General features: G+C 42.1%; 1 protein-coding gene and 1 pseudogene across 14 annotated transcripts in view; one reads left to right on the top strand and one right to left on the bottom strand.

Annotated features, from left to right (window-relative positions):
• MGA (MAX dimerization protein MGA) overlaps window positions 1-26,935 on the top strand; it is a 148,901-nt gene that overhangs the window by 22,092 nt on the left and 99,874 nt on the right. For 12 of the 14 annotated variants that reach the window (XR_011258446.1, XR_011258447.1, XR_011258448.1 and 9 more), the window contains exon 1: window positions 24,585-25,038. The exons of the other annotated variants lie outside the window; for them this stretch is intronic. The gene's annotated coding sequence lies outside the window, so the exon portion shown is untranslated. Of the gene's footprint in view, window positions 1-24,584; window positions 25,039-26,935 lie in introns of those variants that run through there. 14 annotated transcript variants of the gene reach the window in all.
• On the bottom strand, window positions 1,310-25,236 carry LOC138444217 (N-terminal kinase-like protein; annotated as a pseudogene).

Consider the following 26,935-nt stretch of genomic DNA (forward strand, 5'->3'; position numbering starts at 1 on the left):
AGTCAGGTCATGTCATGCTTAGAGCTCTACAGCGAGAAGAAAAAAAAAACTCTACAGCAGCTTCATTTTTTTTTTTTTTTTGGCAGAATAAAATCTTTACAGTGGCCTATAAGGTTCTGTATGATCTGATCCCCTCTTAGTTCTCTGACTTCATCTTTTACCACTTACCCCATTCTCTGCTCCATTTCCTTAGCTTCCTTGCTTTTCCTTTATCAAGGCTTCCCTGGTTGCTCAGATGGTAAAGAATCTGCCTCCAATGCAGGAAACCTGGGTTTGATCCCTGGGTTGGGAAGATCCCCTGGAGAAAACAATGGCAACCCACTCCAGTATTTTTGCCTGGAGAATTCCATGGACAGAGGAACCTGGTGGGCTATAGTACATAGGGTCACAAAGAGTTGGGCACGACTGAGCAACTAACACTTTCACACTTTGTAAGTCTAAGGTTTTCAGCTTCAATCTCTACCATTCATTGAAATAGAAAAATCTGGAGGGACTTTGGATTTTGAAGGCAAGATGGAGTCTGAGGTGGGGACAAGACATCCAGATGGTAGTGTCCAGTAGGAAATGGGAGATGCATAACTGCCTCCTACGGAAATGGTTAGGACTGGAACTGTCGTCCATTTCTTTTTAAACCTATGGGGTAACATACATATAGAAAAATACACATATCATAAATGCAGAACTGTTGAATTTTTACAAAATGAATGTACCCGTGATGTAGCACCTAAATCAAGAAAAAATTACCATCATTCTTGAAGTGATGATGATGGTAATGAACTATAATGTTTTAATTGGCATTTGTTCTGTGTCTTCTTTGATTGTAAACACTTGGAGACAGGGACCATACCTGTTTTACATATCATGGTAGTCTAGTAAGGTGATTTTTGTTGATGATTGCTCAGAGGAGTCTTAACTTTCATTAGTCATCCCAGGGTGAGGAAAGTGTTTTCTCTAGAACTGTACTCATAGGACTTTCTGTTGATTCCAGCCAGTCTTTGTTTTCCATGTCTCTGAACTCCTACAGTATTAAATGTCTACACTTGATTTAATACTTCATCTATGTTATCCGTGGTTTTTACCATGTGTTCAGTTCGTATCTCTGTTAGAAAGTAAGTTCCTTGAGGTTGGGGACCTTGTCATATACTCCTCCCTCCCTCCCTCCTTCCATCTTTAAAATAGAATATACTGTGGCTCTGATTATACACATGTGAGATGTGCCTGGCCAGGCCAGCCTGGCTCACATGGCTTGTATAATACATATATCTCTGGGGCCTGCTCTCTGTAACTGGGAAGTGCCCACCCCAGGGATTCAGTCCAGCTTCACGAGGTCCTTGGCCACCTTTTTCTCAGTGTGGTTGGCCTCCACCTCCTGCTGATACTCCTTGTGATTCTTCTAGGCTAGCTCAGTCTTCGCCTATTGGCTCTCAGTCTCCAGGTCCTCCCAGTTGTCATCAATACCAAGAGTCTGGTCTTGGCTGGGCACCAGCTCTTGATGTGCTGACAGTGCAGCAAAGGGATCACCTTTGTCTCTAAGCTCTGGTCCACCCCAGTTATATTCACTGGCCAACTGTGCATCCTCAGGGACAGCTCTGGGAGATGTGCTCCTGCCAACTTTGCTCCCATGATCCCTCAGCTTCCCAACTGTTCCAGTCTGACTCTGGGGATTTGTGGCTGGACTGTTGCTCTGCCCAGCCCAGGTGTCTTGGCCCTTCGTACTGTAGCAGTCTTGCATGGTTGACACACATTTGACGTTCTACTTGAAGCCGCCCCAGGCTTTGTCCTCCCATCACTGCTGGCCTCTTCTGTATCCTTGCCCTCCTCTTTTGTGTCTCCCAGTGGCCTGAGGTCGTGGGTATGGCAGGCATGGGGTGGTCTTGGCTAAGCCATGGGGTGTGCCTAGATCAGCATAGAAGTGAGGGACGCGACCCCTGTCATGGCCCAGCCTGCCCAGCTGTCTACATGAGAAATCCACTTTGGCCAGCTATGTGGGGTCCTCTGACACAGACTCCAGTTTGGACAGGAGCTTTGAATGGCCCTGAAGGCCTCATCCTGTGTGGATTTCTCAGAATCCACAGTGAGGCTGCGGAGCACAGGCAGGGAGGATCTTGTGGGCTTAATTGTTCATCGAGTGAAAGTTATGGGTGGCAGTGAAGCCCAAAACCCCTGTGTCCTGAGATGGTGCAAATAGGTCCTTAGTGGCCACCTAGAGGCAGAGGTGAGGCCCCTGTGTCTTGTGCTGGTATTGAAGTAGGAGCTGATTTTGCCCAGGCAGATGGTGTTGCAGCTGATGGGGCCTTGTTTGTCCTTGGCCTGCAGCTGCCCAAAGAGCTTCATCAGCTCCACAGTGAGGTTGTCCTTCCTTGTTGAGCTCTGGGGCCAGGAGCAGCATGGACTTGACCATCTGCTCCCAGGGATTATGGAGAACCTATTCCTACAAGGTTGCCATGTAGAAGTATCATAACCAGGGAGAAGCAAATGTGCTGTGTCTTATTTCAGGGACTGTTCCTTTCGTTGAAAATTTATTTTATTTTGTTGTGTGCAGACTTTCTCGAGTTGCAGTGAGCAGGGGCTACTCTTTGTTGTGGTGTGATTGCAGTGGCTTCATTGCCCCATCAGCTGCACCGCCACCATTGGCTTCTCATTGCAGTGGCTTCTCTTGTTGCAGAGCTCAGGCTCTAGGTACGCGGGCTTCAGTAGTTGCAGCTCACAGGCTTAGTTACTCTGTGGCATGTGGAATCTTCCTGGGCCAGAGATCAAACCTGTGTCCCCTGCATTGGCAGGTGGATTCTCATCCACTGTACCACCAGGGAAGTGCTTCACTAAAAGTGGCTTATCAAATGTATAATTAAATGCAATTTAACTTTTATGAGATTTTTTACATTCACTTTTTAAAAAAAGTTCTTCATCAGAGAGTTCCCTGGTGGTCTAGTGGTTAGGAGTTCAGGCTTTCACTGCCATGGCCTGGGTTCAGTCACTGGTAGGGGGACTGAGATCCTGCAAGCTGTGTGGTGTGACCAAAAAAAGAGTGTTACAGACAGGGTTGCTGATAAAAATTTTAGTGCATAAAACCTTTTCTAAATTTCAGGTTGTTTCCCTAAGAGCAATACTTAAGATACATCTTTCTGAGGCAGAGGCTATGAACATTTAAAAGCTATTGATTATAAAAGCTACACATGTTCATTTTAGAACATACAAAGAATACAGAAATATTATATAGATGATAATTAAAGTCAGCTGTAATCTTGTAATGCTGTAATAACCAGTGCTTTAACATTTTGGTGAATTCCTTTCTAGAGATATCTGTTTATCTATCTGTATATTTTATGCATTTAAAAAACCAATTGGAGTGGGTAGTGGGTCTTTTCCAAAGAGATTATACTGTTTTATAAATATTTCCATGAGCAAAGTATGCTAATTCTCTGCACACTTGACAGGATTAGGGATGCATTCATTCATCATTCACTGACTAAATGAGTGCTTGTTAGAGTGAAACTCTCATGGGATCACATAGAGGCCAGGACTGAGAGACTAACACTTTCATTTTCATTTGTCTCCATACCTACAGTTAATCTCCTGTCATTTTTTTTCTTGAATTTAATTAGGTTTTTGACCCATTAGTCCTCTAGAATTATACCTTTTGACCATCTGTCTCCACATTGTTAGTCTAGTGGTCATTCCTCATTTCACATGATCTGTCAGCAGCTTTACCACAGTTGATTACTTCCCTGTTCTTGAAACCATTTTTCCATTTGCTTCCAGGACACACATTTTCCTAGTTCTCTTCTTATATCGGGGTCTCTCCTCCTCGGTGTTTCCTAGTTCCTCCTAATCTTCCTACCTCTCAGTGTTAGAATGCCCCAGGGCTCGTATCTTGGTCATTCCCTTAAAAAAAAAAAATCTTTGTGGGAGTTCCATGGTGGTTTTAGGATTCCAGGCTTTTATTGCCACAGCCTGGATTCAGTCAGGAAACTGAATATTGTAAGCCGTGTGGCACAGCCAAAAAACCCAACTTTATTTCCTTGTCTCATTTAGTCTCTTATCCTGCTGCTGCTGCTGCTAAGTCGCTTCAGTTGTGTCCGTCTCTGTACGACCCCATAGACGGCAGCCCACCAGGCTCCTCCATCCATGGGATTTTCCAGGCAAGAGTACTGGAGTGGGGTGCCATCGCCTTCTTGGAGTCTCTTACACTGATGACTTCCAAATTTATACCTCTAGCTTTTGCCTTTTATCTGAAATATACACTCATATTCAGTTGTCTACCCAACTGTTAGATATCTAACAGGATTTCAAACTTGACCTGCCGAAAACTGAGCCTTGATCTCCTACTGCTCCTAAATCTCCAACTCCCGTGTCTGCTCTAACCTTCCTCCTAGGAGTGAGCAGTTGTGTAGTGGTTATGTTGTGGTTGTCTTGCCTTGGCTTCCTTAATTGCCTATGTGATTAGCTATAGAAGTGGCTCAGAATCAGACAACAGTTAGGCCTTGGGTTTTGGCATACTCAGCAAATATGACTGGAGATACTTAGGGACATTGGTGGACATTAAGAATCCTCTTCCCCCTTTAAACTCTCTGACTTCATTTTCTATTATTGTTCCTCTATATCTCTTCTCTTTAGTCCTAATGTCTCCTTGCTTTCCCTTTATTCCCCAAACTCCCCGGGAAAGCTCCCATCTGAGGACCTTCTCCTTTTGCCCTCAATCTTTCCTAGCATCAGGGTCTTTTCCAATGAATCGGCTCTTCGCATCAGGGGCCAAAATATTGACGCTTCAGCATCAGTCCTTCTAATGAATATTCAGGGTTGATTCCTTTAGGATTCACCTGTTTGATCTCCTTGCAGTCCAAGGGACTCTCAATAGTTTTCTCCAGCATCACAATTCAAAAGCATCAATTATTAGGTGCTCAGCCTTCTTTATGATCCAGCTCACGTCTGTACATGACTACTGGAAAAACCATAGCTTTCTCTGGTGGCTCAGTTGGTAAAGAATCCACCCGCAATGTGGGAGACCTGGGTTTGATCCCTGGGTTGGGAAGATCCCCTGGAGAAGGGAAAGGCTACCCAATCCTCTATTCTTGCCTGGAGAATTCCATAGATTTAAAAAATCTACAGTTAATGTAGATGAGAACTCTGCTGATTATCAAATAATGTTATCAAACTGGGGAAAAAAACAACAATAATAAAAGCTGATAGTCTTAGAACATGTATAGAAATGTATCTAGAATGGTAATTCTTAATTTGGGGAGGCTCAAGGACAATTTTAAATCTTATGAAAGATAGATGGATTGCCTCATTATTGAAAAAAAAATAGGTCTGAATTGAAATTCCTGAATTGCCAGTAATGTTGAACATTTTCAGTGGTTTTATGTAATAGTTCACTTTCTTCTTTAGTAAATTTCCTGATTCTTCCATATATCTATCTATATATTTATAGGTATCCTTATAATTAATAGTTGTATGTGTGTATTTTATCTATTTTCTATGTTGTCTTAGTCTACAGAACTTTAAAATATTTATGTAGTCAATCCTATATTTTCATTATAATTTGTTTGTTTTTAAGCTTAGAAAATTATCCCACTTTCCTCTTTTCCTCCTTCCTACCCAGAGATTTGATATCACTTTTGTTTTGTTTTCAGTTCAATCCAGTCTTTCAGTCGTGTCCGACTCTTTGTGACCCCATGAATCACAGCACGCCAGGCCTCCCTGTCCATCACCAACTCCCAGAGTTCATTCAAACTCATGTCCATCGGGTCGGTGATGCCATCCAGCCATCTCATCCTCTGTCGTCCCTTTCTCCACCTGCCCCCAATCCCTCCCAGCATCAGATTCCAATGAGTCAGCTCTTTGCATGCGGTGGCCAAAGTACCGGAGTTTCAGCGTTAGCATAGTCCTTCCAATGAACACCCAGGACTGATCTCCTTTAGAATGGACTGGTTGGAACTCCTTGCAGTCCAAGGGACTCTCAAGAGTCTTCTCCGACACCACAGTTCAAAAGCATCAATTCTTTGGTGCTCATCTTTCTTCACAGTCCAACTCTCCCATCCATACATGACCACTGGAAAAACCATAGCCTTGACTAGACGGACCTTTGTTGGCAAAGTAGTATCTCTGCTTTTGATATGCTATTTGGTTGGTCATAACTTTCTTTACAAGGAGTAAGCGTCTTTTAATTTCATGGCTGCAGTCACCATCTGCAGTGCTTTTGGAGCCCCCCAAAATAAAGTCTGACCCTGTTTCCACTGTTTCCCGATCTATTTCCCATGAAGTGATGGAACCAGATGCCATGATCTTCGTTTTCTGAATGTTGAGCTTTAAGCCAACTTTTTCACTCTCCACTTTCACTTTCATCAAGAGGCTTTTTAGTTCCTCTTCACTTTCTGCCATAGGGTGGTGTCATCTGCATATCTGAGGTTATTGATATTTCTCCCGGCAATCTTGATTCCAGCTTGTGCTTCTTCCATTCCAGCGTTTTTCATGATGTACTCTGCATAGAAGTTAAATAAGCAGGGTGACAATATATAGCCTTTTCCTATTTGGAACCAGTCTGTTGTTCCATGTCCAGTTCTAACTGTTCCTTGCTGACCTGCATATAGGTTTCTCAAGAGGCAGGTCAGGTGGTCTGATATTCCCATCTCTTTCAGAATTTTCCACAGTTTATTGTGATCCACACAGTCAAAGGCTTTGGCATAGTCAATAAAGCAGAAATAGATGTTTTTCTGGAACTCTGTTGCTTTTTCGATGATCCAGCGAATGTTGGCAATTTGATCTCTGGTTCCTCTGCCTTTTCTAAAACCAGCTTGAACATCAGGAAGTTCACCGTTCACGTATTGCTGAAGCCTAGCTTGGAGAATTTTGAGCATTACTTTACTAGCATGTGAGACGAGTGCAATTGTGCGGTAGTTTGAGCATTCTTTGGCATTGCCTTTCTTTGGGATTGGAATAAAAACTGACCTGTTCCAGTCCTGTGGCCACTGCTGAGTTTTCCAAATTTGCTGGCATATTGAGTGCAGCACGTTCACAGCATCATCTTTCAGGATTTGAAATAGCTCAAGTGGAATCCCATCATCTCCACTAGCTTTGTTCTTAGTGATGCTTTCTAAGGCCCGCTTGGCTTCACATTCCAAGATGTGTGGCTCTAGTTGAGTGATCACACCACCATGATTATCTGGGTCGTGAAGATCTTTTTTGTACAGTTCTTCTGTGTATTCTTGCCACCTCTTCTTAATATCTTCTGCTTCTGTTAGGTCCAGACCATTTCTGTCCTTTATCAAACCTGTCTTTGCATGAAATGTTCCCTTGATATCTCTAATTTTCTTGAAGAGATCTCTAGTCTTTCCCATTCTGTTGTTTTCCTCTATTTCTTTGCATTGATCGCTGAAGAAGGCTTTCTTATCTCTTCTTGCTATTCTTTGGAACTCTGCATTCTGATGCTTATATCTTTCCTTTTTTCCTTTGCTTTTCGCTTCTCTTCTTTTCACAGCTATTTGTAAGGCCTCCTCAGACAGCCATTTTCCTGTTTTGTGTTTCTTTTCCATGGGGATGGTCTTGATCCTTGTTTCCTGTACAATGTCACGAACCTCCATCCTTAGTTCATCAGGCACTCTTTATCAGATCTTGTCCCTTAAATCTATTTCTCACTTCCACTGTATAATCATAAGGGATTTGATTTAGGTCATACCTGAATGGTCTAGCGGTTTTCCCTTTCTTCAATTTGAGTCTGAATTTGGTAATAAGGAGTTCATGATCTGAGCCACAGTTAGCTCCTGGTCTTGTTTTTGCTGACTGTATAGAGCTTCTCCATCTTTGACTGCAAAGAATATAATCAGTCTGATTTCGGTGTTGACTGTCTGGTGATGTCCATGTGTAAAGTCTTCTCTGTGTTGCTGGAAGAGGGTTTTTGCTATGACCAGTGTGTTCTCTTGGCAAAACTCTATTAGTCTTTGCCCTGCTTCATTCCGTACTCCAAGGCCAAATTTGCCTGTTACCCCAGGTGTTTCTTGACTTCCTACTTTTGCATTCCAGTCCCCTATAAAGAAAAGGACATCTTTTTTAGGTGTTAGTTCTAAAAGGTCTTATAGATCTTCATAGAACTGTTCAACTTCAGCTTCGTCAGCATTACTGGTTGGGGCATAGACTTGGATTACTGTGATATTGAATGGTTTGCCTTGGAAACGAACAGAGATCATTCTGTCGTTTTTGAGATTGCATCCAAGTACTGCATTTTGGACTGTTCTGTTGACCATGATGGCTACTCCATTTCTTCTGAGGGATTCCTGCCCGCAGTAGTAGATATGATGGTCATCTGAGTTAAATTCACCCATTCCAGTCCATTTTAGTTCGCCGATTCCTAGAATGTCGACGTTCACTCTTGCCACCTTCTGTTTGACCACTTCCAATTTGCCTTGATTCATGGACCTAACATTCCAGGTTCCTATGCAATATTGCTCTTTACAGCATCGGACCTTGCTTCCATCACCAGTCACATCCACAACTGGGTATTGTTTTTGCTTTGGCTCCATCTCGTCATTCTTTCTGGAGTTATTTCTCCTCTGATCTCCACTAGCATGTTGGGCACCTACTGACCTGGGGAGTTCCTCTTTCAGTATCCTATCATTTTGCCTTTTCATACTGTTCATGGGATTCTCAAGGCAAGAATACTGAAGTGGTTTGCCATTCCCTTCTCCAGTGGACCACATTCTGTCAGACCTCTCCTCCATGACCTCCCCGTCTTCGGTGGCCCCACATGGCATGGCTTAGTTTCATTGAGTTAGACAAGGCTGTGGTCCGTGTGATCAGATTGACTAGTTTTCTGTGATTATGGTTTCAGTGTGTCTGCCCTCTGATGACCTCTCGCAACACCTACCGTCTTACTTGGGTTTCTCTTACCTTGGGCGTTGGCTATCTCTTCACGGCTGCTCCAGCAAAGCGCAGCCACTGCCCCTTACCTTGGATGAGGGGTATCTCTTCACGGCTGCCCCTCCTGACCTTGAACGTGGGGTTGCTCCTCTTGGCCGCTGCCCCTGACCTCGGGTGTTGCTCCTCTCAGCCGCCGCTGAACGAAAGAGTGTGTAGAGACGATAGAATTTAGGAAATCATAGGCATATGGTTCGTTCCTTAGGGGTTGGGAATGGAAGAGACCTCACAACGTGTGTTTAGCTGAAGAGATGAAAGGAGAAGGGGAACGCTGCAGAGGATCAACATGGAGGTAGTTTGCAAAAGATGAGAATTAAGTAAAGGAGACTAAGAAGGAAGTCAGTGGTAGAAAAATAAGGAGAGGGGGACACAGTAGAGCCCAGGGGTAAAGCAAGTTTTAGGAAGGGTTAAATGGTCAGTGGTGTCAAATACCTTAGGTTAAAGGCCCAAAACTGAAGGATAAGAACTGAAGAGTAGTTATTGAGTTTGGTTACTAGAAATTCAGTGGTGACCTTTAATAAGAAACGTTTTAGTGGAGTGATGAAAGTGTAGTGCAGGTGCCTTCAGTTGTAGACTCTAAATGTTTATCAGTGAAAGGATGGAGGGAAAGTGGGTCACAGCTTGTGGGACAAATAGAGTTGAGAGAAAAAAGATTCTTTTTTTTAAGAAGGGAAGACTTGAACATATTTATAGAATGAGGAGATGGAGTTAGAGGAAAGAGATATTGTGGGTGAGAAAAAGGAGTTAACTGAAGATTCTACAGGAGGTTGGGGGTTTTAGTCTTAAGAGTTTCATTGGGGATTAGTTTTAGAAAGAAAAAATACATTTTCCTTTATGATGGATAGGAAGGAGATAAGAATGGTTGAGGACAAAGGAATAGGAGAGAGGAGAAAATGTGTAGGCGATGGTGCCTGATCGTTGCTTTTAGCTGTGGGATTTATAATGAGAACAACTTAGTTTTTTCATGATGTAAAAGAGCATAAATGCTTACCTTGCCTGTTTCATAGACTTGGTGTGAGTTAAAAATGAAATGAGTATATGTTAAAATGCTTTAGAAACTTAAAATGCTCTCCAAATCTGTAGCCTGTTGTTAGTAGTCAAGTGTTGGAGAAAGCCATTTGCTTTGTATGGACTATATAGTTTACTGTATCAAAATACTCCAGATAGCAAGACGGTATAGAGGATTCTGGTGTGTTTGGACCAGTGTTTGGTCCCTGTGTCTTTATCTTGTAAAGAAACCTTTCCAAATATAAATCAGGCATGCATTTTAAGTACTGCTGCTGACATTAGCACCTGAAATCATTTAAAATGCTGACAGTGGGAATAATTAAGGGAAAATGTGTGGGAAGAAATCTGCTTAGAAGCAAAGTGAATTTTCTGTAGTTTAAGTTTGGCTTGAGATGGCAGTAATTCTACATTCTCGTGAGTATCTTTAGCTAGTTCACTTCTCATAACTTCTGAAAAACTAAACTTCAAGTTTATCTATGAATTTTTAATCATTTAGTGCTGCAGACTGATGAATGTTTAGCTGTTTTCTATTCTGTGTGTCCTCATGACACATAGGCATAGTCCTTTTTAAAATCATGTATAGGGAGTTTATCATATGGTACTTAGTAAAAAAATACAAAAAAAAAAAGGTTTGTATTGTTCTTTTCTTAGCACTCTAGATTCTTGTAGAATTTTCATTATTTTGCCCTTGCTTATCATCAGTCCTAGTTTTCTGTTTATGATTTCTGGTGTTGAAGACGACTGGAGAAAATCATGTAATTGAACTAATTGTTCCATTACTGATACATGCTGCTTAGTCTAATTTGGTCCTTGAGTTTTGGTTAATTACCATGAATGTTTCACGGGCTATTGACTCATACTCATTCTCTCTAGAGAAGCGCATGATGTTGTTTCATTTTGTACCCTTATGCATTCATTCAAATATATTTGAGTGTGTGCTGTGTGCTGGCCAGCATGTTAATGATAGAAAAATGCAGGAGGGAGACAGTAACAGTGTCAAATACAGCACATTGGCATATAAAAAATAAAGACAGGAAGATACTCATTTGATGACTAAGAAGTCATGGTGACCTTGAAAGCAGTTTCAGTAGGGGCTAAGGGTGGAATCCCCCTTACAGTTGGTGGAAGAGTAAATGGCAGGTGATAAAGGAGGTGGGGAAGAAGAGGACAGAGAGAGGCAAAGGGGAAGGAGCAAGAGGTTGTGGACCTGGAGCTGTGGTGTTGTGGTCAGGTTCAGAGAATGGGGTACAAATCTGAAGTTGCTGCTGAGATATTTAAATGTCCAACCATAGGCTCTGGGTTGGGAGGAATCAAGATTTGAGGGACAAGAGGTTTCTGTAAAGTAAGTAAATTAAATAGAGTAAGTAAAGCCAGAGTAAGATTTTTGTGAGCTGTTGGAGTAATCGAGGGAGAGCAGTTTCAAGTGATGGTGTGATTCAGAGTATAGAGCCGAAGAATAATAGATGGTTAAAACAGAGTTGAGCTAAGAATCCTTGAAACTGAAGAGGTCTGTGTATTCTAATGGACATTAATTGGATGGGTAATCTTCATGGACACTGAAATCTCCCAAAATTGTAATAGGAAACTTAGTAGAGAAGATTACTTGGAACTGGGCTCCTACGTTTTCAGTGAAGGAGGAAGGTATGACTAAGGGATCAGAAGATGCTAGTGATGAGGAGAAGAAATATCTTGAATGTGGGGCCATGAAGGAGGGTGATCATGATCTGGAAGCTTCAGTAGAAAGGCAAGTGAATGGCAATCACTTTTGGCTCTGTGGAGATACAGATTATAGTGAAAAGAGAGAACTGTGAGAAAATCTTTATATTCCATTTATAGTTATCATAAAATATTGACTTTATTCCCTGTGCCATACCATATATCCTTGTAGTTTAATTATTTTATACATAGTAGTTTGTACCTCTTAATTCTCAACCCCTACTTTATTCCTTCCCATAGATAAGCACTGGTTTCTGCTCTGTATCTATGAGACTTTTATTTATTTATTTATTTTTTGTTGTTATATTCACTAGTTTTATTTTTTAGATTCCACATATAAGTGATACAGTATTTGTCTTTCTGTGTCTGATTTACTTAGCATAATCCTCTCCAAGTCCATCAATATTGTTGTAAATGGCAAAGTTTCATTCTTTTTTTTATGGCTGAGTAGTTGTGTGTGTGTGTGTGTGTGTGTGTGTGTGTATAACTTTTTCAGCATGCATGTATGTGTGTGTTTGTGTGAAGATATATCACATCTTCTTTATCTATTCATTCCATATTTTGGCAATTGTTAATAATGCTGCTGTGAACATGGGGGTGCGTGTTATCTTTTTGAATTTTTTTTGGATATATTCCCAGGAGTGGAATTGCTGGGTCATATGGAAGTTCTGTTTTTTTAAAAATTATTTGAGGAACTTCCACTATCAAGTCTGTGTGCGTGTGCGTGTGTAGTTGCTCAGTCGTGTACGATTCTGTGATCCCATGGACTGTATCCCACCAGGTTCCTCTGTCCATGTGTTTTCCCAAGCAAGAATACCAGAGTGGCTTGCCATTTACTTCTCCAGGGGATCTTCCCGACCCAGGGATTGAACCCACATCTCTTGTGTCTCCTAATTGCAAGCAGATTCTTTACCACTGTACCACCTGGGAAGCCCCTATCGAGACTGTAGGAAAAGCTAATTTACAAGACTATTCACTGTTCAATAATAGTTGTTTAGGGCAGTTCTTCTCATTCACAAAAATTTTAGCTCAGAAAATTACAGTAAAATTTTACCACTGCTAAGCCTACTATTTAGTGGTAGGGCAAATCAGGATATTCATCTTCTGACAAAAATTCATGAAATCAAGGATAGTAAAGTCCATGAGAGGGAAGTTAATCACTGACACTACTAGTTGAATAAAATAAGATAGATTCAGTTATTTTCTGCAAAGTACCTTCTGATGAATAATACAGTGAATAACTGTAGGCTTTAAACTTTCTAAATTTTCATAAACTTTGTAAATTTGTCCAATTAAGCCCTTTTCTGCCCACGTGTATTTTTATCCATCGGTTGTAATGCATCCTAGCAGATTCTACTTCAGGTTGCACTAAATTAGTGTTTGGGAAGTTTCTTTGAAAATATTCTTGCCTATGTGCAGATTATTCATACAGGCTAATTTTCTGACTCATCAAGAGCCAAGGAAAGCACTCAAAATCATTTGCCTTGATATTGTATGGTTGTATTTTAATTAATGAATGAAATAGTTTTTTGTTGATGTTGAAAACAAATGGCTTCAGCTTCTTGAACTACTATTTTTGCCAAAAGGTTTATAATCTCAAATTTATTTTCTCTAGACACATTTCTTTGACTGCTGTAGTTATAAGTTGATTTAATTAACTCACCATTGAAATGGCTTTCCTTGTGGCTAACAAATGAGCCACTCACAAGCTTATTTTGGTTCCACGCTCATTTTTATTTTTGTGAAGAAATTCAGCTGTGAAGAGATCCTCTTTTTAAGTTTTCTAATTTTTCTGATTGTGTTTTCCCATGAGTTGGAAATACTGTGATGATTGCTTATTCTGGTACTGTTGATGTATTTTGTATTCTTTCAGCACAGCTGTAGTATCATTGCATAATCAACTTAATGCTTTGTCAATCTAGTTTGATAACAAAATTATCTACACTTCATTGTATCTTAAAAGTATGATATTTGAAGCTCAGTTTTATCTTCTTGTTTTGACTTAGGATATGCACTGGGCACAACATATAGGGGTAAATGTAGTGCCTGAAAAGCTGTCGTCATTATTGCGTTATTGTAATTTGTGGTGCCCTGAGCAGCGTTGCAAAACCGTTAGACTGCCTTATGTGATCTCTTAGAAACGCTGGAGTCTTGCGTGCTGTCTTAGGGTTTTGCATACTGTCTTACAGTGTTCCTTCATGAACTTCTTAAAAGTCTGTGGTCTTCTAATTAAGAAGTTGAGATCTAAGATGTTCCTGAGCTATGTTTTATTCGACATGTCCAAAATCGATGCTGTTGTCATTGCCTCTATCCCACTTTATTCTTATCCCTTTCATATATGCCTCCAAATCCAATCATCTGTCTCTTGTTTATTAATCCATTGATTCTGCAAATATGTGAATGCCTGATTTATATTTAGCACGAGGCCTAAGTATATAATGATATATAAAGCAAACACAGTTACTCTATTCTCTTAAAGGTTATTCAGTAGTGTAGCGATTTAAAAGTGTGAACTTTGGGTTCAAATTTTGACTCCTTACTCCTTTATGACCTAGAGCAAATTACTTAACCTTTCTGTACCTCAGTTTCATCTTTGAAGTTGAGAGAATTCCTACATCATTGGTTATTGGAATGCTTGATAAATGTTAGCTTTTATTATTTGGGGAGGAAATAGACATTATAGGATCACAGGTAAGTGATCACACATATTGATAAGTGTTATGAAGTAACAGAGCAGGATATTTTGAGAGAATTTAGAGTTGGCAGTAGGGATAGCATTGAGATAGTGGCATTTACACAGACTTGAAAGATGAATAAATGTTAACTGAGGGTTTGTGAGGACTAGAAGCATTTCAGGCAAAAAGAAAAGGTGATGCAAAGGCCTTGGAAAGGGTTTGGAGCATTTGATGAACAGAAGGTTGTGTGTCTGGAGTATGGTACATTATGGGGAGATTGACGTGAATGCAAAGTTCTGTGGGTCATACTAAGGAGTTTGGATTTTATTCTGAGTGAAATGAAAAGCCAATGGAAGATCATAAATGGCAGACTTGGCATGAACTGATTTATGTTCAGAAAGTGCCGCTTGCTGCTGTGTGGAGAATAGACTAGGGAGGAGCTAGAATGAGCACCTAGAGATCAGTCTGTCGAAAAAAAGAAAAAAGCCATTGCAGTGGCTCAGGGAAGAACTGTTGTTATTTAGGACTAGGGTGGCAGTAGCGGAGATGGGATGAAATATGTGGATTTAAAGTGGTTTAGATTGAGTGCCTCTAACAACTAGGCTTCCCTAGTAGCTCAGACGGTAGGAGCATCCACTTCAATGCAGGAGACCTGAGTTCAATCCCTGGGTTGGGAAGATCCCCTGGAGAAGGAAATCGCAACTCACTCCAGTAGTCTTGCCTGGAGAATTCCATGGACAGAGGAGCCTGGCTGGCTACAGTCCATGGGGTGGCAAAGAGTTGGACATGACTGGCTGACTAACACACACTCAAAAGTGCTAAACAGAGGGTACAATGTTGAGGTTAAAAAGGATACAATTTCTAATTTAGTCAGTTTGTGGTGGTGGTGGGATAGGGGAAGAAATAAGACAATGAAATAATTGTACAATTAAATATAAAAATTAGAACTGTGGTAAGTTGTAGTAAGGGCAGTTACGTGGTGCTTTTTGAGATCATATCATGGTCAGTAAGTCAGGGATGTTGAAACAACAGGAAAATTTGGTGATTGGCTAGAACTTTGGGCAGGTAAGGAAGAGGGCAAGTGTCAAGAATTGAGTTTCTGATGTGAGCAAGTATGTAGGTGTATATGGAGAGAAGTCTGATTAGCTTCTAGTCTTAACATCTTCCACATGGTCTTAACCAGTGGCCAGAAGTAGTTTTCTTAAAACATGTGAATTTCAGTATTTCATATATCTTCTTTAATCCCTTGAATGACTTTTTTTTTTTTTTTAAGGTTCTCAGTTTCTTTAATAGGTCATTTTAACATGGAATAGCAACGGGCAGAATCTCACATTGCTCATTTTTGTATCTTCTTTCTTATAAGATGAATTTCCACCTCTTATTTGCTAGGTAATATAAAATATGGCCCCTTTGCCTTTTCTAGACCTATAATTATGCTTCTCCGTAGATCACAGACTTTTAAAATTGTAGCCATATTATAGTACTTGTGCCCCCTTAAATGTGTTCCCTCTTCTATCTTTACACAGGCTGCTTTTTGTCTGAAGTGCTATTCTTCTGTACCCACTATGCCTGCTGCTCTTTCATACCTTGTTAATTTCTAGTCATTCTTCACTTTCTCTGGGAGTTCTTTTCTAACCTCCTTTGTCTGATTTTGTTGTTCAGTCGCTCAGTCATGTCTGACTCTTTGCAACCCCATGGACTGCAGCATGCCAGGTTTCCCTGCTTTAATTATCTCCCTGAGTTTGCTCAAACTCAGTGTCCATTGAGTCGATGATGTCATCCAGCCATCTCATCCTCTGTCGGCCCCTTCTCTCCTGCCCTCAACCTTTCCCAGTATTAAGGACTTTTCCAATAAGTAAGCTCTTTGTATCAGATGGCCAACACCCAGGACTGATTTCCTTTAGGATTGACTGGTTTGATCTCCTTGCAGTCCAGGGAACTCTCAAGGGTCTTCTCCAGCACCACAATTTGAAGGCATAATTCTTCTGCACTCAGCCTTCTTTACTCTCTAACTCTCACATCCATACATGACTACTGGAAAAAGCATAGCTTTGATTTAGTCTGATTTAGCTGTCCTTCATTTGTGCTTCTATTTTCTCCCTGGACAGAAAGCCATAAAACAATAGCTTTATTTTTTGCTGTCATTATTGATTATCTGATAATTGATTGCAAGCTCTTAAGAGCAGAAATCACGTCTTGTTTTTGTGATCTGTATGTGGTGAATGCACAAAAAATGTTTGACTGGAGGAGTTAATGAATTCTATTTTATGTCAGGTACATTTGCACAAGCTATTTTCTAAATAGGATACCTTTCCTCCTTTGCTTTGTCAACTTCTAGACATCCTTTATTTAACACTAAGTCTTCCGTGATACTTCAGTGACAGTTTCTTCATTCCCTGTGCTTCTCTGGTTTTTCTTTTGTACACCTCTGATAAATGTTTGACAGTACAGAGTAGGGATCTAAATGTTTGAATGAGTGAATCATGAGCATTGTGGAGTTACAAACTCGATAAATATTTCCCCAGTGTCCAGTCCATTTCTCAGGGTAGGTTATGTCTACATGGTACTAATTGTAGTTGTTTGTTGCATTGATCTTTACTTCATTATTTTACAAAGACATCCCTATCTCCAAATTTTGAATAGTTTATTGTAGTTCTCTTTACTGACTATATAGCTACTGCCTTTATTGTTTTTCTTTTCTTTCCCATTAATTTTATTTTTCCTTCAGGAACCAGCTCAAAAGTCCTCTCTTCTTTGTAACCTGTTAGAATCCCTAGACTGTGTGCATTCCTATGGTGTTCCTAGAAGGATTTTTCCAAACTGCCAACAATAACTTTGCAATACTATTATCCTGTCTTTTCATCTAGAACTCAAGGGGACTTATTTTTCTTCATTCTTCTATCCCTGGTTCAGTGCCTTGCACATAGTTGGTGCTTAACACATATTTCTTAACCGATTATATTCTTATTTAGAGAATGTTGGTTGGAAATAATCCTGGGATGAAAAATATCAGCTCTGTGTAATCTCTACAATCTATATATAGATAATTTGGATAATATACTGTATTCAGCTTGCTTGAATAATCTTTGTATTCTGTATTTCAATACATCCTTTTCCTTTCATTTAATAGGTATTCCCTGCCCTCCAGTGGTTAGATCATAGCTAACATTTTTAGTAAGGGTAAAGATTATACAATCCTTTTTCAATGTTTGTTTTAAAGTTATATTTAAAATCTCAGGTTTACTTCTCAGATAAACAAGTTTCTTTTTTAACCCCACTGTTTTTCCCTTGGATCATCGAAAAAGCAAGGGAGTTCCAGAAAAACATCTATTTCTGCTTTATTGACTATGCCAAAGCCTTTTGACTGTGTGGATCACAATAAACTGTGGAAAATTCTGAAAGAGATTGGAATACCACACTACCTGACTTGCCTCTTGAGAAATCTGTATGCAGGTCAGCAAGCAACAGTTAGAACTGGACATGGAACAACAGACTGGTTTCAAATAGGAAATGAGTACATCAAGGCTGTATATTGTCACCCTGCTTATTTAACTTCTATGCAGAGTACATCATGAGAAACACTGGGCTGGATGAAGCACAGGCTGGAATCAAGATTGCTGGGAGAAACATCAATAACTTCAGATATGCAGATGACACCACCTTTATGGCAGAAAGTGAAGAACTAAATATCCTCTTGATGAAAGTAAAAGAGGAGAGTGAAAGAGTTGGCTTAAGCTCAACATGCAGAAAACTAAGATCATGGCATCTAGTTCCATCACTTCATGGCAGATATTTGGGGAAACAGTGTCTGACTTTATTTTTTTTGGCTCCCAAATCATTGCAGATGGTGACTGCAGCCATGAAATTAAAAGACACTTACTCCTTGGAAGGAAAGTTATGATCAACTAGACAGCATATTAAAAAGCAGAGACATTACTTTGCTGACAAAGGTCTGTCTCGTTAAAGCTGTGGTTTTTCCAGTAGTCATGGATGTGAGAGTTGGACTATAAAGAAAGCTGAGTGCTGAAGAATTGATGCTTTTGAACTGTGGTGTTGGAGAAGACTCTTGAGAGTCCCTTGGACTGCAAGGAGATCCAGCCAGTCCATCCTAAAGGAGATCAGTCCTGGGTGTTCATTGGAAAGACTAATGTTGAAGCTGAAACTCCAATTCTTTGGCCACTGATGTGAAGAACTGACTCGTTTGAAAAGACCCTGATGCTGGGAAAGATTGAGGGCAGGAGGAGAAGGGGACGACAGAGGACGAGATGGTTGGATGGCCTTACCGACTCAATGGACATGGGTTTGGGTGGACTCCGGGAGTTGGGGATGGACAGGGAGGCCTGGCATGCAGCGGTCCATGTGGTTGCAGAAAGTCGGACATGACTGAGCGACTGAACTGTTTTCCCCTTATGTCTGATATGCTTGAAGGGTAGCTTGGCCTATCTCTTCCTTTGTTTCCATGAGCCACTTATGTATCCCACAGTGTTTCTTAAGTATGCATTGATTGAGTGGGTGGCTCACCCAATCTGACCTTGGTGCTTGGTTTCACTGCATTGTTCTCACATATCTCTATCAAGGGTGTAGGATCTTGCCACAGTGGTAAAGGTATCTTGTTTTCAGTAATACTCTCTGCCCCCCACTAACACATACACTCAGAGTAGCCTGCTAATCATGTGCCTGTCCTTTAGTCTGGATTGGGGTGTCTCTTGGCTCTAACATCCTCTTCCCTTCCACTGTTTCTGATGAGGAAAGGCTGACTCTTGACTTCTTGGCAAGGTGATTTATTATCCTGTCCCAGGCCTCTTTTATGTTATTTTTTTCCCAAGAAGACCAAATCTTAGCTATCCAGGGAGCTTGTTATATGGCTAGAAATCGCAGTGGCACCCCACTCCAGTACTCTTGCCTGGAAAATCCCATGGACGGAGGAGCCTGGTAGGCTGCAGTCCATGGGGTCGCTAAGAGTTGGACACGACTGAGCAACTTCACTTTCACTTTTCACTTTCCCGCATTGGAGAAGGAAATGGCAACCCACTCCAGTGTTCTTGCCTGGAGAATCCTAGGGACGGGGGAGCCTGGTGGGCTGCCGTCTATGGGGTCACACAGAGTCGGACATGACTGAAGCGACTTAGCAGCAGCAGTAGTCTCGGAACCACTATGTTGATCACCACAGCTCAGTTCCATGAGGCAGTGGTGCCCTTCTTGCAAAGTAAGCATGATTTCTTTCATATGTATTTGCAGACAGATTTTCAGTGTATTTTTCTGTCATAGATTTCTTGGGTTTTGCTTGATTCCAGTCTTGCAGTTTACTGTCTCTCAGTCATCTTCTTTGGCCAATAGTTCTAGTTTTTGTTTTTATATGCTCCCATGTGTGTTTTAAATCCCTGTGCTGCTCTAGGCTATAAACTTTTTCCTGTTCTTCTTTTTATGCTTTCCGGGATAAGATGTTTCTTCTGAGGGCTTTAGTTTACTTTTCTTTTAGACCTATTCTGTTTTTGCTTTGTAATCCTTCTGAAACTAGCTTTCTGAACTTCATTTATTTTACTGATTTCTGACATCTCCCTCTTTAAATATTACTAAAACAAATTCACTGTTATCCTTGCATCTTGAAGATAACTTACTGATTTTTTTTTTGGTATATGCAGATGGCAGTCTCTGTTATGACTTGCTGCTTTTGTTACCAGATGGTAAATTATGGAATCATAGAATTTCTCTCAATGCAAAGAATCTGTTTGCCTTTGTTGATTTCCTAGGTAATAGTCAGTTAAAAGTCACGCATGAAAGGCTGTCAACAACTAGTTGGATTTTCCTTGAAAACTGTTCTTACCTCTTGAAGCATCTGCCCTGTCAACAATATTTATCCATTTCTCTCAGGAAAAATAAATTTAAGAGTCAGTGGTACTACAACTACAACTGTACACTTTTGGAAAATGTTGGCCAAAGTAGGACTTTTGTTTGTTGCTATTAATGTGAATATGGTTTAGAGTAGTATGATCCTGTTTTCCAAATCCCAGATTTTTGCACAGTAATTCAATATTTGGTATTTAGACTTGCCTGGAAAACTGGGACCTATAGTTTCATGTTCATTTGTTCAACAAATATGTGTCTGCTCTGTTCCAGGGATTGTGCTAGGCACTAGAATAAAGCAAACAGTCTAGTGGGCAAAACATTCATTAATGCATAATTTTAAAAATAATTACAGTTGTGGCAGATGTTGTAAGAAATACATGAAACTGTGAGAGCACAAAACAGGGAGACATCTGATACTGAGGGTTAAGGAAAGTTTCTAGAAGAAGTGACATTTAAATCTAGGCATGAAGGATAAGTAAGTTAGGTTTGAGGCATCTGAGAAGATCTTAGGCAAAGGGTAAGAAATATGATTGTGCAGGCTTAAGATATGGGGCAGCAAGAGGAAATGGTGTGTCCTCATGAACATTGATAACATTCCACCACATTTGTTTCTCTTTTCCATTCTTACTTTTATTAATAGATATTAACAGATATTTTCTAAAATATGCTTGTAATCATATTACTATACTGATTAAGAAAGTTATATTTTTTAAGAGTTTTTTTGATGTGGACCATTTTTTTAAAGTATTTATTGAATTTGTTACAATGCTGGTTCTACTTTCTGTTTTTGGTTTTGGCTGTGAGGCATGTGGGATCTTAGCTCCCTGACTGGGGATCGAACCTGCACCCCCTGCATTGGAAGGCATAGTCTTAACCACTGAACCACCAGGAAAGTCCGATTAAGAAACTTTTAAAATTATTCATTGGATAGATTATTAGAGCTGCTTCAGGGCAGGAGTCCTGCCACTTTTAAGTTATACATATTGAGCCAGTTGTACTTTATCTATATGAGTTGGTTTTAGTTGCAATAATAAATAGTAGGCAAAGATGGAGTTGTATATAAGTTGATATGATCCCTTTTTTTTTTTTGCCTAGCACAGGTTTTTAGTGAAACATGGCTAGTAAAAGTTGTCGTTGTTTTTCGTTAAAACACAAAAACAAGCCGCTTTTGTGACCTAGTCTGTATGCAGCTCATATTCTAAGAATGGTCTTTATTGTATTAAGATATTGTACTGTTCATGGGGTTCTCGAGGCAAGAATAGACCTTGGAAAAGACCTTGCTCCTGGGAAGGATTGAGGGCAGGAGAAGAGGGGACGAGAGAGGATGAGATGGTTGGATGACATCACTGATTCAATGGACATGAGTTTGAGCAAACACCGGGAGATGTTGAAGGATAAGGAAGCCTGGCGTGGTGCAGTCCATGGGGTCGCAAAGAGTTGGATGCGACTTAGCAACTGAACAACAACAACAACAACAACAGAGTATAGACGGGATAGTAACCCAGGAGTTATGAAGGGTGGTGCTGGTCTCATCTGAAAAGTGTCATCATTTTCTCTTTTAGTCATTTGAGGGAGGCATGTCTTCAGTAGAAATTGAACTGAGAAGGTGGGATCTGAATAAACTGGATAAGGAGTATAGTTTGTCTTGCTGGTGGATTCTGTTTAAGTTGTGCCAACTCTTTGAAGTTCTAGTGCAGACATCTTAACAGTACATGAGGTGCCTGTCTTCTCTCCTCAGCATATACAAGGCACTCAAATATTTGTTGAGTAGGAAAAATGTTCATGTAAATTGATAGGGTTTATGTGTTTATAAAGAAGCTTGGGTCAAAACTGTACTTTTTAGCCAGATTTAGCATGCATTCTGTATCCCTACCCCCCCTAATATTTAGTAAAATCTCTTTGAAAGCCCAGCAAAGGAAATCCAAGGGAAAGCTTTTGTCTCAGGCTGGATGAATAAAGTGAGTTTAGAGCTCATTTCTCTAACTGAAATGAAAGAATTCCAGTAGAAAGGAGCAGGATCTCCTGGCACTTGAAGCTCGGCCCCAGTGATTCAATCACTCGGTCCCAGTGATTTAAGTGGATTCAACTTAAGCAGAATCCACCAGCAAACCGATGTCATGTGGAAACTCCTAGAATATTCCAGAACTGGGCAGAGACGTAGTCACTGAGTCCTCTTCAACTGAACCACTGAGGTCTGCCTGTGAAACTCACAAGCCTCAATTCTTGCAGTTAGTTTGGAATTTTAAAAAGTTGGATTATATAAGCCTTTTAAAGGAAGTCATTCGTATATATGCTAAGAATACACCCAAGGATCCCAGTCTGAGAAACACTGCATTTAACACTGAATGTAAACACAGAGGTTACTTGAAGAAGCCAAAACAAAAAAGTGGTTACTTGGTACTAGCATATGATATGATATTGGGCTTCCCTCGTAGCTCATTTGCTAAAGAATCGGCCTGCAGTGCAGGAGACCTGGGTTTGATCCCTGAGTTGGGAAGATCCTCTGGAGAAGGAAATGGCAATCCACTCCAGTATTCTTGCCTGGAGAATCCCGTGGACAGAGGAGTCTGGCAGGCTATAGTCCATGGGGTTACAAAGTCAGACATGACATAGTGACTAAAGAGAGAGAGAGAGAGAGAGTATGATAAATCAAAAATAGGCCACTAAAATGGTGTGGCAATGTTATTTTTCGGTTACATATAAAAACATTTTAATAAGTTCTCAGATTCTTGATAGTACATCTCTAGCTCTTTACTGAAGTCGCTCAGTCGTGTCCGACTCTTTGCCATTCCATGGACTGTAGCCTACCAGGCTCCTTAGTCCATGGAATTTTCCAGGCAAGAGTACTGGAGTGGGTTGCCATTTCCTTCTCCAGGGGATCTTCCCAACCCAGGGATCGAACCCGGGTCTCCTGCACTGCAGGCAGACGCAGACGCTTTACCGTCTGAGCCACCAGCTAGCTCTTTATAGGTTAGGCAGATTCCACTCTGAAAAAATACAAGTTGATTACCTCTCTCACAGCAGATCCAGTGCTGAATCTTGAATTTTTTTAAGTGCCTGGCATTTCATAATGTTTTTTTGGTGTAGGGAGAGAGAAGCAAAAGAAAAACTCCATTCTCCCTCACCACCAAGGTGTTCTCACAGATTCTCCAATGTTAACTTGTTCTTTTGGGGATGCATCTCTGGCTAGACATGGTTGTTAACCTGTCATCATTCATTTAGACTTTAGGATTAGATGCTTAAATAATAAGTCAACACAAATTTTATTTTTGCTTCAGAAAATGGAAATTTTATAAGAGGAAACCTTAGACTTTTGAGAGGAAGGCATTCTTGGATGAGGTGGGAGATTCTGAAAAGGCAGCTTACAGGAGAGAGGTTCTTGGGGTCAGGGAAGAGGAGGAAGGTGTGGAAAACTTACTTTTCAGTTTTGCCTAAGATCTTGCATATTATTCTTTTGTTGCACTGGTAATGCTGTGGTGGACAGTGCTTGAATGGGGGGCTTCAGAGCAAGAAACTTCAGAAGTCCGTCAACGTTAGCCTGCATGTTTTCCATTCCATACTGATTTCAGCAGTTTCTCCTTATGGTGTGGCGTATCCTCTCAGGAAGAGCAGAAGGAAGAGAAAGAAGACCCTTCCTAATATGCCTGGAGTCCAGCACAGATTAATGTCTTGTTGGATAAGCCTCTTCCTCTTGGCTCTTTTCTTGTAATCGCCTCTTTCTCCTTCACAGTGTTTTATATTATGTCACCTAGCCGGTAGTAGGTGCTCAGTATTTGCCAATTCTTCTGAGTGACAGGAAAGTGGAAACGTGGACCACAGTCTATGCTCTCTTACTTCCTACTTCTTTTTTGCCTCTTTTCTCCCACTTTAAACGACTGTCTTTTTAGTGGATGTTAGCAGAGAAGAATGGCTGGTAAGGGGTAGGGAAGAAATTTTTGATATTTGTTTGGGAGAAATACCATACCATCAAGTTAAATCAGCAGTTGCTTGACACATCATACTTTTTTGTTTTTACCTCATAGCTTAAATATCTCGAACAAACAAAAATTAAAAACGCAGGATCGGGGCATTAACCTAGGATAATACTCTCTATCGTGCAAAATTCTCATTTTCACGTTTTACTGTTTTTATCGACATCTTTAAATCAGGTGAGCTAGTAGCAATTCTTCTTCCCTTCTCACTTGGCACTGAGGTTTTCGGACTCCTCCCTACTTTACTAGTGGTCTTCGGTCGTGGATGTTGCTAATTGATCACCCGTCTCACAGGATCTTTTCTTCAAGGTTTCCCGACGTCGTGGCCCTCTCCAAGACCACAGCATACTCGGGAGGAAGATCTCAGATTCTTTTGACGGGCTAGTAAAGCCTCGGAGGCTGCGGAATCTCACGTGGGTGGGGCTGGGCGCAGCAGGGGCGGGGCCAGCGAAGAGCCCAAGGGAAAAGGTGGCAGGCACAGAGGAGAAAGCCCGCGGGCAAAGGTTTCACAGTTTACACGAAGGCTTCGTGTGCGAGGCTGAGGGAATTGGGATGCCTCCCTCCTGCCTCGCCATTCTTGATTCTGGAAGCTTCAGTAGGCTTTTCTCGGTTGCTGGTACCCGGAAAGGCAGCCGCTTCAGCTCCAGGGGCGGGTCCCAAGGGTCTTGTCGCAGCTCCCGGGCCGTTTGGCCTCCTGGCGTTGGGGGAGGGGCGAGGGAGGTGCTGCTCGCGCCTCCTTTTGCGCTTGCGCGACGGGCTCCGAGCGGGTAGGAGCGCGTGCGCGATGACGTGTACGTCCTATGCGCGCGCAGGCTCTTCAGCTGGAGCGGACACACGGTGTGCGAACCGAACAGAATAACCCGCCCCCAGCGGGATGTGAAGGACTCCGGGTGAGGCCGGCCACGCCCCGCACGGTAACTCTCGGGCCCGGGTGGAGGGCGTCTCCTTAGTACTGACCGGATTGGAGTTTTCCAAGAGTTTGAAGCTCTTGTGTATTTTTTACGGCGTGAGGAGCGTTCCACTGAGCGATCTTCGCACGCCCCGGCCAGGCCGGGCCTTGCGCGGGGCCGCCTTTGGCGCGCGCCTATGGTCTTCTGAGCGAGGCTGCGCATGTCACCTCGCGCGCGTTCCCGGCCTCACTTCCGCGTCGCGCGGCCAACTCGGAACATCGACGCCAGCCAGAGCGGCCACGAGGCGGGCGGGGTGAGAAGCGCCCATGGCGCAGCCCTGCCCTCGCGTGTGTGGGGTGCTGCACCGCATGGTACGATCCGCGTGACGCCTTCCAGCCAGTCGTGGGGCTTTAGGTCGAGAGCCGTGCTTGTGCGCTTTGCCTTTTAGAGCTCAGGTCTCGGCGTTCCAAAACTCCGAAGGAAACGGTGCTGACCTCGCTTTTCTAAGGAGCTGTGTGCAGCATTTTGACACCTGTATAAACCTTTCGTCTAGCATGTAATTTCCTGGCAAGTTGTTTGAAGCAAGACCGCGAGTTTAATAAAGAAGGAGGTCGAGGAAGTGAGCTGTATAGGACTGGGAACTTGGTAAACAAAGGACCGGTGGTTCGTAAGTGCAGAAATGAGGGCGGGGAAAACAGGTGGGAAGAGCAGGTGTTATTTTCTTTTCCCCTCTGTGGGGCACCCTTTGGCCAGTTCTCTGTGTGGCTTCCCGCCCCTGTTAAATGGTCAAGGTCTGTGCCCTCAGCAGTAGGTGGGTCTGGGATAGAAATACACCGCTCCGAGTACTAGCAACCACAGTTAAGGAATCTGCGTGCGAGGACTATAGAAAATTTAGGGATTATTTCAAACTGGGTTGAGAGTGGGAAGTGGTAGTGTCTTGTGAAGATTTTTGTTCTGCCTTCGGAACTCTGGAGATGCCATGCCTCCTCTGGCGAGGATGGAACCAGGGAGGGTGAAGGAGTTCTGAAAAGAAGAGTTACTGATGGCAGAACAATGTGAATAACCAAAGCGCTCTTCCTTCTGAGGGAAGACCACTCTCCCAGAGTTCGCGTCGCAGGGGCAGACACGTGGATCAAGAGATCTCTCGAGCCCACCCGCGCGCTGCCTTGTGTGTTTTAAAGCACACCAGGCTTCTGCGGCACAGTCCCTGGCAAATGCTGCCTGCTCTGCCTCTTTTTGGGCACGACGCCGCGGCTAAGGCTGCAGGGAAAGTGCCTGGAGGTGGCGTGACGGCTGCTGGGAAGAGGGCCGGCCCCGAGGCCGGACGGCTGGTTCTATAGTCTCCACGGTAACCGAACGCGACTGGAACCCGCCGAGTGATCCGTGGGTTCCGGCTGGCGGCACGTGATTTGTCGGACTCCCCTTCCCCAGAAGTGCTTTCCCTGAGGCATTTTTTCACGTAGTTCTTGGCTAGTTAACCTTTGTAGTTGAAAAGCTGTGATGTGGGCCCTGGTAGTCGACGGCGACTGCGGTTCTCTGAGACTGGCAGGATCCCTTTTCACTTCGAAGTGTCTGGAGTCGGCGCTAGTCCTTCTTGATGCCAGAGACCTATGTTTCCAGCTGTTGTGTGTGTTGAATGTGTTGGATGCACCTTCCAGAAAACACATGCTTAGGATTTGAGAAAACTTAGTGCCCTGGGTACCTTGACATACTTAATCCAAGGCAAGGTGGCTATTTGATTGCTGTCTATTTCTGCCATAAAAATTAGTTCTTTAAATTCTACTTAGGCAAGTATTAGGGACCTGCTAGCTTGCTAACCCCGAGTTGTGGTAAAGGGATCACTCCTAGGAATAGAAAATGCTCATGAAGCCTGCATTAACGAATGGTATTTGGTGAAAGAAAGGGGTGGGGATGGGCTACT

Source organism: Ovis canadensis, chromosome 7 (genome assembly GCF_042477335.2).
Source record: "Ovis canadensis isolate MfBH-ARS-UI-01 breed Bighorn chromosome 7, ARS-UI_OviCan_v2, whole genome shotgun sequence".
In the NCBI taxonomy this organism is placed as follows: Eukaryota; Metazoa; Chordata; class Mammalia; order Artiodactyla; family Bovidae; genus Ovis; species Ovis canadensis.